The sequence below is a fragment of the Octopus sinensis genome, linkage group LG3 (genome assembly GCF_006345805.1).
Source record: "Octopus sinensis linkage group LG3, ASM634580v1, whole genome shotgun sequence".
NCBI classification, from domain to species: Eukaryota; Metazoa; Mollusca; class Cephalopoda; order Octopoda; family Octopodidae; genus Octopus; species Octopus sinensis.
In genome coordinates this window covers 90,846,550-90,861,156 of record NC_042999.1, presented here as the reverse complement: position 1 = coordinate 90,861,156, position 14,607 = coordinate 90,846,550, and the positions used below count along the sequence as shown (strand labels likewise).

The window sequence follows — 14,607 nt, the reverse complement described above, 5'->3', positions numbered from 1 at the left end:
CCCATATCATGTTGTATTGTCCGCCTCTATGTTGGCCCTTTATGGGCAATAAAGAAAGAATACATATATATATATATATATATACACCTTGAACACTATTTAAACGCATATATGCTAGCATCCAATTTGCATATATGCACACATACATATATACATGTACATATATGTGTGTATGTACATTATATAAGTATATATCCATGTATACGTTTGTGTGTGTGTATGTCTGTGTATGTATGTTATTCACCCAAATTCCAGCACAGTTCCAGTTTTTTCATGTTTTTGTTTTTTATGTATTTTTACGATTTGACGATAATCTCATTATACATAAAATTCTGCAGTCACGACAAAGGCATTTTTTAAACAGACAACACTAATGGGATTTTCTTATTTTCTTATTGTCTTATTTCTTATTTTCCAGATGACTAGCATACAGCACACTATGAAGTTCAGAGACGGTGGCGTGCATGGAAAGGTAAGCATGCAACTCTACGTCCGGAGACAATAAAGAGTTGTTATGCAAAGCTGATGACCATGGGTTCTGTGAGCAATGCAAGAAGTGGCCGTCCAACAACACCCCGATCAGCGAGGCACGTGGCAAAAGTGCCACAAATGTTTAATCGCAGACCACAAAAATCAACACGTCAAGTAACTGGTGAAAGTGGACTAACAAGACACACAATACGTACGGCGCTGCATAACGAATTGAATTTTCGTCTATGGAAACCCTATTACGTGCAGGGGCTAAAACTTGAAGACGAGCCCGCAGAAGTCCAGAAATCCAGAGTTCCAAGAAGTCTAGCTCTCACCCCATGTGATTTTTACCTGTGGAGTTATACAAAAGAGGTGTACAAGACAAAATCTCGTACACTGGAGGACTTGGAAACACGGATTCATAAGGTTCTCAATAATATCCCAGACAACGTCCTTCAGAAGGTTGTTCATTCCATCCCCAGCCATTTTAGGAGCCTGGTTGATGCCACCGGTACTTATAAAAAGAATATGGATTTTATTACCAATCTTTAAAGGCTACTTACTTTTCACCCACACTGTATGTATATGTATATATATATATATATATATATTATATATATATATATATATATATATATATATAAAACTCTAGTTGTGTGAGTGTCTGTCCCCTTCGATTTAGATTCCTAACTCCTCCCACATTTTGCGGTGCAGTTTAACCAAATTCGGTTATCTTATAGTCGTGATTCATATCGAGCCCGTCTGACTATTAGCGCGCGTCAACGATGAGTCTACGATTTTAAAAATAATTTAACATCATTTTTTATTCCATTTTAATGCATAAAATGCATCGTGTGTCGATGGCGGCGGAGTTGGCGTCCACGCTCACGTCTGCACCTGTTTGCTTTTCCCCCTTCCCTCCCTCGTGAAGCTGTGGGGAAGGGAGTGTAAAGAAATCAACGTCGTAATGCGTTGTGAAGGAAACCAGCGTTCTTTTAGAACAACGACTTCATGGCTTGAAGACACCAAAACAAAAATGTCTAAGAAAGCCCGAATTTATAAGGGAAGTAACTCTCTAAAAATGCTTATATAGTTATTTCCCTTACAAACCCGAGCAACGCCGGGCGATACTGCTAGTATATATATAAAACTGTAGTTGTGTGAGTGTCTGTCCCCTTCGATTTAGATTCCTAATTACTCCCACATTTTGCGGTGCAGTTTAACCAAATTCGGGTATCTTATAGTCGTGATTCATATCGAGCCCGTCTGAGTATTAGCGCGCGTCTACGATGAGTCTACGATTTTAAAAATAATTTAACATAATTTTTTATTCCATTTTAATGCATAATTTTTCGTATGTCGATGGCGGCGGAGTTGGCGTCCATGGTCACAGCTACACCTGTTTGCTTCTCCCCCTTCTTCCCTCCCTCGTGAAGCTGTGGGGAAGGGAGTGTAAGGAAATCAACGTCGTAAAGCGTTGTCAAGGAGACCAGCGTTCTTTTAGAATAACGACTTCATGGCTTGAAGACACCAAAACAGAAATGGCTAAGAAAGCCCGAATTGGCATCTATAAGGGAAGTAACTCTCTAAAAATGCTTATATAGTTATTTCCCTTACAAACCCGAGCAACGCCGGGCGATACTGCTAGTATATATATATATATATATATATATATATATATATATGTATGTATGTGTATATATATATATATATACATATATATATATATATATAGACACACATGTAAAGGTACATTTTTAAGCTTACTATGGAAAATAAGTAAATTGACCACATCATATGTTTTTTTTTTTTTTTTGCACACCAAGTACAAAAACAAATAGAATCGATTTAGATTGTTTCAAGTCCGGTTCGACCTTGATTGGAGAAAGTATACTCGTCATATATCCACAAAGACATTAGAGATTAATCTCTACATCGTTTTAAATCATATGAAGTCCTATATTGGGTAGAGCAAAACTAATCGATTACCAAATATATATGCAAAGTTTACCTAGGTATAACCGAGATCTACAGTAACATTCAAAAAAACATGGCAAACACCCATAAATATTTTTCAGAATAAATTGTTATAGCAAACATATTTTCATTAGTCGGTTTTATATTCACAGTTTTATAAATATATCTTTATTTATAAAAACACATTCAGACGAGAATTTTGCAATACTCTCGAAAACAAATATGAAGAAAAAGCAAACATTCCAACATAAATATCATTTGTCAAATACTTGATACCATCTCGATCTAGTTACTACACAACTACTGAAGCACATGCTTATGTACATATATGTGTGTATGTGTGTGTGCGTATGTTCGTGTGTGTGAATGTATATATATATATATATATATACTAAGCAATAAGGGTTTAGCAACGAGTTGCCTTACCACATACCGAATTTAGAAATAGCAGTCAAAGGGTTATAGCTATTTCTTCTACTAAAAAGGGAGATCTCAGTAAAAACAGCATTTGGAAGGCAGACACAAACAGGTAAGAGAGAATGAATTGACTGCAATCTATCATACATTTTTTTAGTTTTACATGCCGAAGACTACTTGGTGTAATTGATAATTTTTCCAAATTAATTAATTTCACCCTTCATTATTACGGATATATATATATATTATATATATATATATATATATATATATATATATATATATACATATATATATATATACATACCAATGTGTGCATGAATGTATATGTGTGTGTGTGCGTGTAGATGTGTCTGTGTGTATTTTTGTTTGTATGTATGTATTTAAGGATCTATATCTATACGCATGTGCTTGTATGTGTTATAACTGCACAGATGACACTATATTTTGTATTTTTTCAAGTATTTAAATAAATTTTAAGCATTGAAATACTTCCGCAGTTGATAGTATTTACTAATTACAAAGATAATTACACTCAGCTTCCCCTTTTATAGACTGCGCTTCAATACAGACTTCTAAGGTGTTTTCCAAAACTATAATTTACATAAGTAGATATCTAAGTTTTGTACATGTATATATCTTTTTCTCTTTTACTCTATGTTACTTGTTTCAGCCATTTGACTGCGGCCATGCTGGAGCACCGCCTCTAGTCGAGAAAATCGACCCCAGGACTTATTCTTTTTAAGCTTAGTACTTATTTAATCGGCCTCTTTTGCCAAACCACTAAATTACGAGGACGTAAACACACCAGCATCGGTTGTCAAGCGATGTTGAGGAGACAAACACACACACACAAACACACACACACACATACACACACACACACACACAAACACACACACACACACACATATATATATATATATATATATATATATATACATATGACGTTTTGGTTTTTACGTGGTCTGATCAATAAGTATCAGTATTGTTAGCATAGTAACAAAGCTAAAGCACCCAGAGAAATGCCGCTCGGCGCAAATTGACCTTGAACACTGTTGTGCATGCGCACTAAGCTTCAACGTACTAGCTGAGTTCCGCTGTTTACAGCAGTGCTTAGTAGGAAGGTGTGTAGCGTGTGAACGTCGCAATAAATATGACAGACAATTGAGCAAAGAATCTGCATCACATTTTGCCAAAAGATTGGCGATACCTGCTCAGAAGCCTACGCAAAATTTTCAAAATGTTTTCATCGTTCTTTACGCAGTGAATGAGATCTTGTGCAACTAAAGTCCGGGTGTCTTTCTGGTTACCTGAAAGCAGTTTTGATACAAACTTGGCGCACACGCGTCTCATACATGCTATTAGGGAAACACTTTTCTAAGTCTGGCAAATACCATAGAATGTCCAATGCACACAATATCCCACTTTTTTCCACGAGCCTTAACCTTGCGCATATAATAGCAGCACACAACGGGAGAAGACTATCCTATTTCCAAAGGACTGGAGAAAATTGTAGACTAGAGAAGAAAGATGAAGCCTGAGGGACCTACATAAAGTGGACGTAGATGTTTTCAAACCAAAAGTGAATCTCTTCCTGTCGAGAGACCCAGATGAACCTACCTACATCGCGGCAGGAGGTGCAAATGAGGGTAGCAACATCAAAGTCCGTTATTGACCAAATACCACATATTAGCGAAGGCTCTCAATAAGAAAAATGTAGCAAAACGGCAGTGCCTCAGTATAGCCACAGATCTGAGCTGAAACCGATAAGAAATTCTTTTAATTAAGAAATAAAAAAAATATTATTATTATTATGATTATTATTATTATTATTATTATTATTATACAAACAGGTTTGGCCGTGTGCTAAGTAGTTTGCTTCCCTTGGGTGACTGTCTTCCACTATAGCCTTGAGGTCGACCACAGCCTTGTGAGCGGATTTAGTACACAGAAACTGAAAGAAGCCCGTCGTATGTGTGTACATGCGTGCATGCATGTGTGCATGCGTGTCTGTGTTTTTGTCCCAAAACCACCACCACTAACACCACCACAACCACTGCATGACAACTGATGTTGATGATTTTACACCCCCGCAACTTCGCGGTTCGGCAACAGAACCCGAAAGAACAAGTACAGAGCCTTAACTAAAATATGTACTCGTGTCGTTATATTAGAAATCATTTAAGGCGTACTTCCAGCATGGCTGCAGTCTAATGACTGAAACGTGTAAAAGATAAAAGATGCCAGATAAACACATAAATATGCGCATACATAGGTGCATGCATAAACACATACATACACATATATGTATATAATATATATGTGTTGGTGGGGTGTATGATGTATATGCACATCGAAAATATAGAAAGAATCCTATTAAACACCAATCTTTATAAGATGTACATTTATTTCAGTTCTGGTTTGCACTCTATTGAGTGAGTACATATAGCCACACACATGCACACGCACGCACACATGAGGGTCACTGTTTTCAACTAATCAATTTATAAGTTTACTGAGAGCTGTCAGAGCCATATTCACTCTATAAAAAACGAACCAGTTAAAAGCATTACTATTTATATATATAAATCTTATTTATACCCTCTCAGTGCCATTTCAACTTATTGTTTGTGTGTATATAATATATATATATATGTATGTATGTATATATGTATGTATGTATGTATGTATGTATGTATGTATGTATGTATGTATGTACGCATATATATATATATATATATATATATATATATATATATACACGCACACATTTGAAGAAAGATTTTCTTAAAATAAAAATTAATCATATAAAACAATTTTTAAAAAAACAACGGAGCAGATTTTCGATTGAAACTTTTCATGCTGTGTATAAGTATTTTCGTTAAGTACTTCAGACATTCGTATTATGGGGGTAATCTGTATAGTGGAAATTGGTTTTAGTAGCAGTGTTGTGTATTTCCAGATTAATTTCAAATTAGAATTCTTATTGAGTATATTTCTTTTGCTTTTAGCAATTGATTATTTTCTTCGTTTATTTTGAGAAAAGGAAATATTTTGAATATTATTTTCCGGTTGCACAAACGTCTAGATGTTCACTGCATTGAAAATTTGTAAGATGTTTATCTTTGATTGTTGCTTATGTATTCTAACACGGCGTTTTAATTTCAATCCTTTTCGGCTGATATTCTCATTGCATTGTGGGTATATGATGCAGTAGATAAGTGCTTTTGTTTTGTAATTCATATTCGCATTAATCTTCGATTCCTTCTCATTCGTGAATCGTTTGGTTGTTCTTTTTTACTTATTTAACATCTCCCACAACGCGGGTCTCTGCAGTTTGTTACCGTCTTTTTTTTTCTCCTTTTGATGTGAATTATGACTTTGTTAAGAGTTTTCTGAAACTTGGTGGTTGTCTTCGGCTGGATGACTCTTTCATGAGTCTTTCATAATATTTCCAAAATTTGATGAATAGTGTAGAAATGAAAGATAATTTGACCGAATGTTATGGTTTCTAAGATTATGGGTGACTACAAATGGAACGTTTATAGTTGTGTTTTTGTTCACAGCTTCATTGCGAGTGTTCATTCAGTAGACAGAGATTTGAACCTCTTTTGCTTTGGTTATGACATGCTTTACCAAGTTGCTTTGGTACTTTTATCTGAGGGAGTGCATTTATTTCTACCAGTGGCTTCTTTGCAGCCGTAATTATTAAACTGAGAGGAGGTGTTTAAATGGTGAGTTTTGTAGTTCATCTGTTTCACTATATACAGTGCATTTAGTCACATACAGTATATAACTTTGATAGATCTATAAGGAAAGTAGTCAGCAACCTAGAATATGGTCTCAAAACCACGGAGAGTTGTGATGTTGCACATGAAACGGAAAGACTTTGTAAAGAAAAGAGGCAGTGATTAAACGTTGAGTATTGCAGGAGCGGAAAACTTTCTTTCTGGCGGTCACATAAGATTCGGTTGCGTTTATATGAGAAGAATTGTGGGGTCTTGGAAATATAGGAATGGAAACTAGATCGGATTCAATAAAGTGGTATCTGCAGATGTCAGCATGTAGGAAATGTCAGTTGATGAGGTGGAACGTGATAAAAAGAAAATACTTATTGGTGTATGGATACATTAAAGTGCTGAAGCGCCTTGTCAGCTTGGTGACGGGGAACGGTACTGACGAGTTATAGACAAGATCTTTCGTGGGAAAAGTAGACCATTTGGTGTTATTTGAACTGGACATTTAGTCTTAGCAAGAGACGCAGCAGAGATTAAGGAAATTTGAGAAAATGCCAACGGATTTGAAGCGTGAAGGTTTGAAGTATAAAAATGTGAGAGACGAGGAATTAATCGTTGGATTTATTGTTTTGCCCCTGGTCAACCTATGATCAATACATTGCAGTTACGACAGTTTAGATGGAGAAGCTGGAGTTAAAGTTGCCAATGGAAACAAAAATGCACAAGCAAGTAACTGATAATGTTGTCGATGAGGGCGGAAAGTGACACCTAGGGCTTCGAGAAGGATGTAAAGAAGGTAAGGTAATCACTTTACATATATATATATATATATATATATATATATATATAATATATATATATATATATATATATATATATATCTGTGTCAATTATAAAATGTTTCTCGTTGTGCAGAAATAATCGTGCGTTTAAGAAGTTCTCTTCCTCACCACCTGATTCCAGTTTGATCTCTTTGTAGTACCTTGAAGAAGAGTCTTTTATCATAACAGACTGACATCAGTAAATAAATTAAAGAATAAATATGTGAAGTATATTTGCCACTTAAATGTGGCTAACCCTTAAGGGTGGATGCTACTGTAGCTTGTAGCCCCAGGAGGACATTTCCTCCAGTTGGCTATTGACACACTTTCTGTGCCCTATCAATATTTGCAAAAGGAAGCCATCCTTCCCATCTTCAACCTGACATGATACACACGGTCTCGAGTTTCTGAATATTGACCCATCGTCAGCGTGTGACAATCGACGGTTTGATTCTTTATTATAGGCACAAAGCCTAAATACAGAGGGGTCATACAAAGACATGCGGAAACATAAAACATATGAAGGATGAATGTGAAATTAATATATTTACAATGCAAATGAGAGGGCCATCTCGCACCCACTGCGAGATGAAACTGTGAATACCTTTAAACACAATCGCTAGCTTCACCACGAGGCGAACCTGCGACTTCGCTTTTGCCTTACCATAACAAACCTTTAGCACAAATGTTCATACATTCCTTTTTTTCCCTTTCTTTTTCTTAAATAAAAGAAAACCAAATTTTTATCTTAGTGTTCAACCTTTAGTTAACCTGTTTCTTTAACCGTATATTATTTCCATTTTTTTTAAAACCTGTTAAGTTTAAAAAATCTTTAGTCACAGTTTTTGGATCTTTTCTTTTTGAACGGCAGATGTCAACACAATTTCTAGTTAACTAAACACTTTTAAACTTCGTATACTGGTAGAATGTGTTTATAAAACATCATTTTCTCTTGGTTTTATTGAGAAAATTCTATAGTTTGTAAGATATTTCGTCTGAAAATCCGTGCATTTCGGCAATTTTAACCAATCGATTACCTCCATCCATCTAAAATCATTTGCTGCGTCTAAAACTGAGACAACAACCTGTAACTAACCCTAAACCTCCCCCTAACCCTAACCCTAATTTGTTTTTCTTAATTGTTAAATTAATTTAATTCCATTTCTTTATTTTTTTTTATACGCGTAACAATTAATTTAATTTAACAATTAAGAAAAGAAAATTAGGGTTAGGAGGGAGGTTTAGGGTTAGTTACAGGATGTTGTCTCAGTTTTAGACGCAGAAAATGATTTTAGCTCAAAAGAGAGCATAGGATTGGTTAAAATTCGAAAAATTAAACTACGTTAAACAAACAAATTACAATTTTCTCAAGAAACCCAAGAGAAAAAAATGCTTTATTTTGACACACTCTACCAGTATACGAAGTTTTAAAGTGTTTAGTAAACTAGAAATTGTCTGCCGTTCATAAGGAAAAGATCCCAGTTTTTACAAATTTTCCATGACTTACCACTATGATTTTACTTTACATTTTGTTTCTCGTGTTGTCTTTTTTCTCTCCTAGTTTCCTACTTTTCTTTTATTTCCCTCTTCAAGTCTGTGAGTTCTTTCGTTTGTATGTCAGTGTATTCCTGCATTTGTGTCTGTGTGTTCGGTTGACTGTAATTCTGTGGGGGGTTTTTCTGTGTATCTATGTCTATCGGTTTCCGTGATTCTGGGCTGTCTCGTTCATGTTCTGCATGACTCCACAAGTTTAATTCTTTACCTGGTACTTCCATTGGTAATTCAACTGTATTTCCTGTCGTGAGTTGTGTTTCTTTTTTTATCCCTTTACTCTTTTTCACTTCTTCTGTCGTCGGAGATTTTTTTCTCTCTCGTTTTCTATTTTTCACCTCCGCCGACTTCTCATTATTTTCTATTTTCCCAGCTTTTCTTCTCTTACTAATTTTTCCCAATTCACTTTCTACCACAATTTCCATAGCTGTACTAGGGCATTTACTTTTCAGGTGCCTTCTTTCGCCGCATCTGTAACATACGCTCCTGTTTCATCACACGTAGAACCACAGCATCCCGAACCCCAGCAGCTTCCGCGTAACAAAAAGTGATAATCCCGGTTTTTCTCTTTGTTGTTTTTGGAAGGAGTGTGGCCGAATTTATTGCGAGGCCGCCTTGTTGGGTGGAAATGAGAAAACTGGAAAAATGAAGAGTTACGCGGAAGCTGCTGGAGTTCGGGATGCTGTGAACCTACGTGTGCTGAAGCAAGAGAGTATGGATTGGGATGAGAAGAAGCTGAGGAAGTAACACAGCATGAAAGAGAGGGAAGGAACAAACAAGAAGAAAAGAATATGGAACGATAGCGGTTTCATTTGCCACAGAAGACGACGCGATATTGAATGATGGACAGATAAAAGAAGGGAGATGGAGTTAATACCGAGCACTCCAGGGAAAAGAATTGTCAAAGTCAGGGTGGGAAGAATCCCACCGATGATAGACACAGAATGGGTAATATTGGCAATTTTTTAATGATAATCTACTAAAAGGAAAAAAAGTTAGTGATTCAATTGATAAAAGCCCCAAACAGAAAAAAAGAAAAACAAACGAGGAAGAGAACAAGAAAGAAAAGAAGAAAAATGGAAAATCAAATGAAAAGTCGTGAAATGCGAACTCAAGAACCGTTGCCTTCAACCAGTAAGGAAGAAGGAGCACGACTGAAGAATGAAAACGAAAGAGACAGCGAATTTGAGACAGAGGAAATTGTGTCGGACGAAGATATCAGTGAAAGATACCTACAGGGAGAAATTTATGAAACCTCGTAAACTATGAAAAAAGTTTTGGAATCGAAAAGAGGTTAACAAAGATGAAAAATGTTATCAGAGTCAAACTGGCAATCTCAGAATGTAAGAAGAGCGTGCTATTGGAGAAAGAGGCGAGAGATTAGCCGAACTGTTTGGGGAAAAAAAAGAGTTGTAGTATCACCACTTCAGTTTAGATACGATGAGTTGCCACCTATTGTAATTTTCGACGATCTTATGCATTACTTGTTGTAATTGCGTGTGTGTGTTTTTTTTTAAGATACATGACTGTAAATTGAACTGTAATTTAAAAGAACAGTAAAATGAAACTGCTTGATTTGGTGGGTGAGTAAGCTATTTCATCCTCATTTTTTTAATCATAGTCCATGCAATGTGTGTTTTATATGTACCCCAATGTCTTGTTTTGTCTGTCCTGGTGGTGTCCCCTCTTTATAAAGGCTATGAGCCTAAATAAAAGAAATGGAAAGTTGCCTATTGTCGAGGTTTGTTACCAGTATCTTGAGTAGAACGATTTGCGAGGAGATTATTATTATCCCGTTATATCGTACGTCGATCGTGCGATACAACAGGGATATAAATTGCATATCGGCAAGCATTACGTCCTCTGCCCTAGGCTCTTTACCATTCATCAGAATTACATTTGTATGAATTAAAGTAAACTGAAATACATTAGCAATAAATAAAAGACAATCCCTTCCTGATAGAAAATGTATGCAAGATAAATGAGTAATTTATAAAATAATATCACGGTTGTTATTGTACGTGATGAAAAGGAAATCTCTTACATCGATTATCAAATGGATATTTGAAATGAAAATCTTAATTTATTGCTTTCATACAAAGTAATCATCTAAAGCTATCTGAAATATTGGACAACCTATAATACCTAGCCGTTATATGTTGTGACATAATTTATATTTTTGGCCTGATACACTACTGATGACAACATTGTGATCAATATTACTACAAATTACCATGATAGAGGATACAACGTGAATTATTAACGAAAGTGTGTGCTGTGCACTTCAGAAATTGGATTTGAATGAATTTGTAGTTTTTCAACAGATCATAGAAATCAGAACAGCACATAATAATAAACGTTAAAATAATTGACAAAATTCATTCCTTTGTAAACTCTTGCTGCAAAGCTTTTGGAACATGATTTTATGGATGTTGTTTTACGTCTGATCTCTTAAGATTACTTCTATCAAGACATGATAAGTTATTCGTGAAATATTTGGAAGAATTTGACGAGATTTATGCATTTCTAAAACTTGAAATTGATCATGGATGAAATTTAACGTTGAACTATACTTCTGAACTACAAAAACTAGTGAGCTCACTAGTTTTTGTTTGAGGAAACACAAATTGCATCAATGTTATTTTATCGACATTTCCATTACTTGGCATAAGCCCAACTATAATTTGGAGGATAAAGAAAGGATGTAAAATCTTCGGTGCTCATAAATGGAAACAAAAACTAAAGTGACCAGAAGAGTGAACAAATCAGACAATGTAATCAATGGATATCGAGAAATATCTTTGGTTGAGTTCTGTAAATTTGTGGTAAAATATTTGTTGGTAAATATTTATTATATGAAGGCATGTGTTCTGGTGAGAATGTTTAAATGCCATCTATTTTATATAAAAATAGTTTAAGCGCAAAGTTTTAGTCATTGAAGATTTGTAGAATGATAGATATCTTGTGATTGTACTGAAATTGTGTAAAGATATGCGTGAAAAAGACGAATTATAATGGACATATAAAGGAAAGATAGTTGTATGAAATAACATAACGTATTGTAAAAGTGGAACACAATTGAAATTGTGACATAATTTGAGATTACTCAGATAAATGATTAAGAAATAACATGAATTACGAGTTTCATTCCTGTCGATATTATGTAACATTAAGCAATTTACCTAGATATCAGAATGCAAATACAGAAGCTAATATCTTAGATCATTATTTCTTTTCTTTTCGTCTTCGCTTCATTATCTATTTTCTGAACTTTTCAATTAACTAATTTGTCGTTGTACAATAATTCATAAACTACAATAAGGTCTTGGGTTATTTCAGTCTACAGCCATATTTTACCAAGAATACTCGATTCTATAACTAATGTTTTGATAATATTTCAGCGTAAGATGTTGGACATAACTTGTTTCTTTATTGCCCACAGGTGGACAACATGGAGAGGATAGCACAGCCTGATCGGGGTTAGACACGCAAACGATAAAAAAAATTATAAACGTTTACAATAAAATCGGATGAAATACAATACAAAAGACATGATTACACATGCACAATGAGATAGAAAAACAGGTTACGCTCCGACCACACGAGCCCTGTTCTACTACCGGTAGCTTTTTGTTCAGCCTTAGCGCACGTTCACGAGGAGTCTTTCACACCCAGCATCCTAGCTACATGTATCCATCTGTCTTTAAACATCCTTTCCGACAGGCATTTTATCGCCAGCCTCACTTTCCTTTTCAGGTAAAAAGGGGAAGAATCTCACCTGCCCGAGACCGGAGATGAAGTTGCCTGTCGCCATTCCTTTCATTCTCGTCTTCCATATCGCCTCTTTCGCAATTACTACTACTACTACTACTACTACTACTACTACGACGACGACGACGACGACGACGACGACGAGAAAGCAATTCTTACCTACTTTCGTGAGGATATCCGGTGGGTCAATTTTTAAAACTGACTCAGATGACAGCTGTACTCTTCTCAAATCCGACTACAGGTGTTCCGCATAAGTCCACACTTCTGACACTTCCGGACGCTTCACAATAGCGTGCAGAATGGTTTCCCTATCCTACTCGCATCTTGGACAAGCCAATGGACCGGGTTGGCCGTGTCTGTCTGGTGAGCTTATTCCGAACGGGTAAGGCCCCTCGGTAACATTGCCAAGCCAGAGATCTTGGAAGTTATCCAAAGTCCTCGGCCCGAATGTCCTGTGGAACAAAATATCTAACTAGTTATTATCGAGACCCATGGTCTCCCCTAGGGTATCATCGTTTCCAGCCTCTACCAACCTGCTCTAGAACGACGCGGTGGTACCAATATCGCTGGCATTACCAGAGCGACGCAACTGTAGGAGAGCCTTACGGCACTCCGTATAGTATGTACCCAACCTCGATCATCGACGAAACCATCTTTCTCGTCCACCAAAACTAGTGAACCTGGGAAACATCCGTTTTGCAAGCGGAGCCACATCCGTTCACCATCCAGGTAAAGCCAGAGATGCCTCAACCTCAACGCATTTTTGCGCATGGAACGCCTTACAAGTGGAGTCGATCCCTTCCACAAGAAGCGGAAGATCTGTCTCTCCAACTTGCTCAAACACGAATCTGGACAAGTAACGAAAGTTAGGCCGTAAATGATGACCGATGCGATGAACACATTGGCGACCTCTGCCCTCCCTTTCAAGGATAGCCACCGTCAAGACCAGGTCTTGACTACAAGGATGACATTGTTCAATACCTCAGTCCAGTTCTTTTCTACCTGGAGATCTGGGCCAAACCAGATACCTATCTTGGTAACTTTTTAGCTTTAATCGTCAAGTTATTTCAAAAGCAGCCTACCATTCAAAGTAGAAGCCATCGTGTTGCATCGTCTTAAACCACCTTTCTGCTAGTTCTTTGATCTCACGCTGATGCCCGTTCATGTCATTCGAGGCGAAGAACTCCACTGAAGCTTCGATCTCCTCTTGGTTGATGAAATGTCACGAGCGTATAGAATGAGCCATGGATCTGAACAAATAATAATCCAAGGGAGCTAGGTCCAGACTATATGTTGGGTGTTGGATCACTTCGAGTTCCTTAAGTTCCTGAAGTGTAAACTTAAAACAAGTAGTATGAGGTCATGAGTTGTCTTTCTGCAGAAGGGCTCGCTTTCTATGAACCAATGCCAGGCATCTTTTCTACACGATGGCAAATATCTGTGAGATGCCGAGGTCACTCTCAGAGGGCTACGCACCAGATTTGTGTCTTTGCTTTGGAGCACAGAGCACACCTGTTTGCTTTGGACCACATTTTAGGCCAATCTGCCTCCGCCTGATCATCGATTTTCTTACAACCCAACTGAAATTTCTTGAACCATTTGATTTATTATACTGTGATCTACCGCGCCTTCACCCTTCGCACAAAAAATGTTCTTGGATGCTTCCGCCGCGATGTGGTCTAATTCGAACTTGTAAAGCAAAATTCCCAAATTAAACTACGTTGCACATACAACTGTGCAGCTTTAAAATGACAGAGTAAAGCACGACATGTCTACGCACCAACTACCACGATATTACCCAATTTCAGCAGGTACCGTCTACGTCTCGAACTGCTTCGATAACGTGATATAACACCGCA

General features: G+C 36.7%; 1 long non-coding RNA gene across 1 annotated transcript; it reads left to right on the top strand.

Moving 5' to 3' along the window:
* The first annotated feature begins 543 nt into the window (after positions 1 to 543).
* Positions 544 to 14,070, top strand: LOC118762767. The gene is made up of 3 exons (XR_004998517.1): positions 544 to 556; positions 7,293 to 7,297; positions 13,985 to 14,070. It is a non-coding gene; the product is annotated as an uncharacterized LOC118762767 (long non-coding RNA).
* The last annotated feature ends 537 nt before the right edge of the window (positions 14,071 to 14,607 follow it).